Source organism: Poromitra crassiceps (genome assembly GCF_964638095.1).
Source record: "Poromitra crassiceps genome assembly, chromosome: 11".
In the NCBI taxonomy this organism is placed as follows: domain Eukaryota; kingdom Metazoa; phylum Chordata; class Actinopteri; order Beryciformes; family Melamphaidae; genus Poromitra; species Poromitra crassiceps.
The window spans coordinates 28,429,887-28,436,492 of NC_139643.1; positions in this window are offsets into that span (position 1 = coordinate 28,429,887).

Consider the following 6,606-nt stretch of genomic DNA (forward strand, 5'->3'; position numbering starts at 1 on the left):
AATAGCACAGAGCTTCTCAGCCCAAATGACCACAGCTTGACCCATGTTCCTATTGGCTGTTCCAGGGTCTACATTCATATCAAGAGGTTCCTATTGGCTGTTCCATCATTTAGATTCAGATCAAAAGGCTATTGGGTTCTTTACCTGTCGGGGCTCCTCGACTTTGGATCGACCTGCCCGAGGAGTTAAGACGACTTTTAAACCACTTCTCAAAACTCACATTTATATACTCTTGCCATTATATTCATTTTGTACTAATTGCCTTTAATGATTCCTTTTATGTTTTTCCGCCTTGAATTTCCATACATATTGTATGTGATTTTTGAAAAGAGCGACATAAATAAAGGTTATTGGCCTATTAGCAGTATTATTATGACTGTACTCTACCCAGAGCCAGATAGAGCAGCCTGGGGTCTGCAGTGTGGTATGGCCGGGTGGTGGAGGCTACACTCAGAGGGGAGTCTTTGTCAAAGGCCTGAACGAAGCATTATTATTGTTTAGGGGGTTGCGGGTGGTGCTGGTCCTCAGAGGTGAGCGCTACAAAATGTATAATGGGCACATGTGTGTGTTTGCAGGGGTCGTGTGTGTGTGTGTGTGTGTGTGTGTGTGTGTGTGTGTGTGTGTGTGTGTGTGTGTGTGTGAGGGCGTAGGTGGGGGGCTGGGGGCAAAGCGAGGTTGCTAGCAGCATAATGAGGGCAGGAGTGTGTGTGCAGCGGGGGGGAGATGGAGGCACTCGGCCTCTGGATAATGGGCAGAGGAGGCCATATTGTTTCCGGCTCGTGCTGAGGTCCCTATGGCAGCAGATGTGGTGTTACACAGCATCAACAAACCTCATTAATCACTGTCTGGTGTGTGTGTGTGTGTGTGCGTGTGTGTGTGTGTGTGTGTGTGTGTGTGTGTGTGTGTGTGTGTGTGTCTGCGCGCGCACGTGTGTGCACGTGTGTGTGTGTGTGTGTGTGTGTGTGTGTGTGTGTGTGTGCGTTTTCTGGCAGATTGTTTTGCATGTATGCATCTTTTGCTCTGTTTCTGCCTTCTCAGGGTGTATGTGTGTGTGTGTGTGTGTGTGTGTGTGTGTGTGTGTGTGTGTGTGTGTTTGTGTATGTGTATATGCGCGTGCATGCGTGCGTGTGTGTGTGTATGTGTGTGTGTGCGTTGGTGTTCAGAGCAGTCTAATTCAAAGCCTAGCTGGAGGACTATTATGTGACCCCACCATCATAAAACACAGCAATTACTACTCTGAATCCCCTCTCTCTCTCACACACACACACACACACACACACACACACACACACACACACACACACACACACACACACACACACACACACACACACACACACACACACACACACACACACACACACATTACTTCCTCCTCAGCCATCATTCCATCATTCACCTTGAGGGTATCAGCAGCAGTCCTACAGAAGTGATTTACAGTATAAGGGTAATATAACAGTATGGGGTGCAACACATAATATGAGCACAGAAAACAGCCCAGCAGAGTAGCTGTGTGCACATGATAGCACATGATAGCACATCCGAACTGTTTTCCCCCGGCAGCCTATAGTTTACTTGTCAGCTACTGTATTAGCAAACACTGCAACAGGAAATAAGCCAGGGTCGATTTAGAATGTTTATGTTGTCAATTTGCAATGATCTATATATACCCTTCTGTCTGTCATGTGAGTCGTGCGCGCGTACACACACACACACACACGCACACACACACACACACACACACACGCACACACACACACACACACACACACACACACACACGCACACACACACGCACACACACACGCAGAGCATGTTATAGATGGTTTTCACGGAATGGTCACTCCTCCACCGTAATGTTTTATTTTCTGTCCATAGTAAACACTGCAACAGGAAGTGAGCTGGGGTTCAATTTAGAACGTTTTTTGTTGTCAAGTTAAAACCGTCTATAGAGGTAGAGGTGCAAAAAGAATTGAAGTGACCTGATAAACCAGTGGTGATCAACCTTGCCCTACTCAGGAGCCACATTGACAAAAAAGACTTTTGCAAGAGCCACAATCCAAAAGCGTCCTCCCTGAAACCAGTTTGGTTCAGTTTGAGTCTCGCCAGCTCTTCAGCTCTCCACCTTTCAGTACTGACCCGTTGGTGCTTTATTTGGTGATGTTGTCGCAAATGTGACCTTTTGATTTACCACAAAACAGGCAAATGCATTTTCCTGAACCCATGGATATGAAGAAAAACAAGTTCCCGCAGTCCACTTTAAACGTTCCCACCCAATTCACTCATTTTGTGTCTAAAAGGCAGGGAGTACACAGGTGCAAGCAAAGCATTAATGAGGGCCCCAGCACTGGATCACCAAATGGATTGGAAGTTGGAAACCCTCATTAATGTTCTGCTTGCACCTGTGTTACTTCCTGCCTTTTAGACACAAAATGGGTGAATTGGGTGGGAAGTGAAAAAGGCAAATTTTAGGTTCATGCTAAGCTAGTTTTGCACTTGTCTCTTGTCTGCAAACAGAGCACAATACCTGAGATGAATTCTGCTGAGAGACTTGTTGTTTTTTCATTCCCCCCCTTTTAAGTAGGACTTAAAAGCCCATAAAGGAGCTTGTGGCTGTGGCTCTAGAGCCTCGGGTTGAGTATCACTGTGATAAACAGTATTTCTCTGGCACCCCGGTGGCATAACATAAGGCTCAGTCTTTCCTGCAGCGACTATCCATTCTATCTCTCACTACTAGCAGAATACCTGTCCCTGTCTGACTGGCCATTTAGTCAGGCCTGGTTAGTTGGCATGCAGCCTCTCCTCTCTCTCCCCAGAGGGTTTTCATAGTCCACTTCACTGATTATAACTCTGCTCACCTGTGAGCTGCTCCACTCTGAAGCATCGGTGGGCTCCTCCACTCTGCAGCTCTCCATGGTGCTGAACCTGTCTTGAGTCATTTTGACCGCTAATTAGCCATTTTTGCCAATTTAGTCGGCCCTAATGACCTAATTCAAATAACCGGGCCCGGTCCATTTTTTTATTTTTTATAAACATAGGCTATAATATTATAGGCTGTGTGTGGTAGTTGAAACATAGTTTCAAGTTGACGTTTATTTATGTTTGTAGTTGAAACAAAAACATAAATACTGTAGGCTACATACAGTACAACACAAAAGGCTGTTATTGACCCTTTGTCGCCACCATGGTGAGTAAATATATATGTAACTAAAACCATTAAAATTGACAACCGGTCCGCGACTTTTTTTTCCATGTATATCTACCGGTCCTTGGCACAAAAAAGGTTGGGAACCCCTAGCCTGGGTAAACCCATCCCCCACGTGACCTGCTCTCAGACCTGTTCTCAGTCACTATGTGACTGGGAACTGAGAGAGCAGGTCACGTGGTGGCTGGGTTTACCTAGGCTAGGGAACCCCTGCGTTAGGTCACCCTGAAAGATTCAGCAAGATCGCACGTAAAATGACATAGCTCACACACTCACAGAGACACTTCACATTCTTATTATAGGATCACTATCAAACAAAGCATAAAAACATAGCTCTGTATCCTCGCTAACATACAGCTCTCTGAGAAATTTGAACGGGTGAGAGGCTGAGGCCAGCAGTTGTTTGCTGTTTTGCCCACATACACCTCTGCATGGATGACTCAAACCCACACTGCCTGAACCCACAAGCTGCCTACTACACCGCTGGACAGAGGAACCATCGTCTCTCTCTCTCACACTCTCTGCTTCTGCTCCTGCTCTCCCTCTGTCTCTCTCTCACACTCTCTGCTTCTGCTCCTGCTCTCCCTCTGTCTTCATCAGAGTGGACATTTTTGTGCTTTCACCTCCTCGTTGGGGAGGGAGGATCATGCTGATGATATTTGTGCAGCTTGCGATGCTACGCTAATGACCTTTGATGAGGTTGCTCCAACAGAATGCATCAAACTCTCTAATGGTTCTGGATGGTGTCCATGTTGGACCCACAGCAGCACTCCTTCACAGCCAAATTGATGGGTTTCATTTCCACGTTTGATTGACTTTGAATGCTAATGCTGCATTCAGGTTAGATGGGATTAGAAATGAAAAATAATTGACATAAACAAAGGTGCACATAAAACAGCGGTATCATACTGCTACACATATTCATCGACGTTTTCTTATTCCTATACGAGGGATCAGCCGAGCAGCATTTTGGTACACAACAAACCGCGTCTCCGGGTGGAAACTGCAATGGGACCCTATGGAGCGAGCTTTGAGTGCTCACTCTAGCCCCAGCTGTGCCGTGTAAATTTGAAAAACGTATAGATTATACATCAAACTCTTGAGCTACTTCTGCTCTCACTCAGAATGTCGATGTCGGTGAAATATAATCGATGTCATGTCACGTTATCAGGATTGTTTTTTACCAGGCTATAAAAAATACCTGTGAAATGCCTGTATTCAAATATCTTATATTCATTTAAAAATTTTGTGATCACTATTAAATCAACTATTAAAAGACCATGGAAGGACACATACTCGCTGGATTTCTTTGTTTGTGGTTGACATTGCCATGTTTGGCTTCCTGCAAACAGTGTTTGATGGCTTCAAACGAGTTGAAGTCATTACTTTTAACCATCGGTTATTCCCATGGATGCAGATGCTATTCAACTAGCGGTCAGATGTGCGCTAGCAATGCTGGCAGAGTGATGTGGAAATAGCCTCTCGGGAGGTGTCTGGATCTTGTTGGTACGATCCGGGCTATAACCAGGGGGCGATAGGCTGGAAACACACCCAGGCAGACAGCAGCTTAGCTTGTGTCAGCGTGTCACGTAACAGTTTCACTGGCGCTGTCCAACAGACCTCCATGCCAAACCACTGAATCCTGCTGTGTGTTACCTTCAAGGTCGCTGCACATCGCCCGGCCACCTGCTGTTCCCTTCACACACACACACGCACGCACGCACGCACGCACGCACGCACGCACACACACACACACACACACACACACACACACACACACACACACACACACACACACACACACACACACACACACACACACACACACACAACACACATACAGAGCGAGCTTATGCCTGGAGTAAACAGAGCCTGGGTCATTTTTTCAAGCTGTCGTATTTAGACCCGGTTAACTCAACCCGTTCGCCAGAATAAAATGATGGCATTGTACGTTGCTTCTGCAATCCATGGTTACGTACAAACTCAACGTACGCTTGAAACGAAACGGCGGTTTGAAAACCGTGCTGCCTCTCCAACATTAAACGCAAATACAACAACTTTAACAACGTTGGCTATGTTTAGGCAAGTACAACAACTGGGTTAAGGTGAGGTTAGGGTGATGGTTTGTTATAGGCTTAAATGTTAAATGTCACGATTGAAACGTAGACTTGGGAAACCCTCAGGATCAAACATGGCTCTCCAGTGTGAAAGGCGCGCCCTCCATCCACCTTCAGCCCAGTTCACACAATGCTTCCCAACGCAACGAGTTGAAACGTGCAACTGCTTTGCAACTCTGGCTGCCTTTATAATAGGCTGGAGTCAAGATGAGACGGGTTCAGACCATTGGAACTTTGTCCTAGAACAATTCCATCACCTTTGTGAATCATTGGTGTGACCTGGGCTCATGCCAGCGTTTAGCCATCGGACAAGTTAATCTGGTATTAAGGCTTGCTGTGCTGTCCTCAAGCAACCTCTCTGAAACACCGCCAGACTCATTATGGACCGGCCTCAGAAGAACCTGCAAAGACAGGGGTTGTTTATGCGAGCTGGACTTTTTCTCCACCTTTCGAGCTCCGACCCGTCTGCTTTTCAGAGAGAACAGACTCGGGCGGGCCTTATAAATAAGTTAGTTGACCAAGGTTTTGGTTGGAGATTGGAAATACAGTAGTAAAAAATGAATCAATAAAAATAAAACAAGACATAAAAGTCTCCCAGCTGCAGGATGCATAGCGCTGGCTGTGATGGTGAAAGTGTCTCCTGGAGGCTCGGGGGGGAAAGTGATGACTGTGAATTAGCAGAGCGGCAGAGAGAAGCAACAACACCTGCTCACAGTAATGATGCATGCCCGGGACAGTCCTTCTAGACAAGGCCCAATGTATAGTAATGATGCATGCCCAAAACAATCCTTCTAGACAAGGCCGAATGTAGAGGCCTCTCCTGTGCTGCACGCCGGGCTCCACCACGCATTAAAAACAGGTGTGTGTGTGTGTGTGAGTGTATGCACCTGTGGGTGTGTGTATATTTTTACATGTGCCATTTGTGCACTCCAGCATCTGCGGACATGCTGTGTGACTGCCAACCTTACCTGTGTGACATTTAGAAATTACAAGGGGGGGGATTTATAATTGCCTTGTTGCTCGGGCTCCTGGTCTCTGGAGTGCTTAAGGTAGGAGGTAGGTGTGTGTGTGTGTGTGTGTGTGTGTGTGTGTGTGTGTGTGTGTGTGTGTGTGTGTGTGTGGGGAGGGGGGGGGGGGGGGGGGTGTACTGTGTGTGTGTGTGTGTGTGTGTGTGTGTGTGTGTGTGTGTGTGTGTGTGTGTGTGTGTGTGTGTGTGTGTACAGTATGTGTGTGTGTGTTTGGGCCAGTAGGGGAGTTGGTGGGATTGTTTTAAAGTGCACCGTC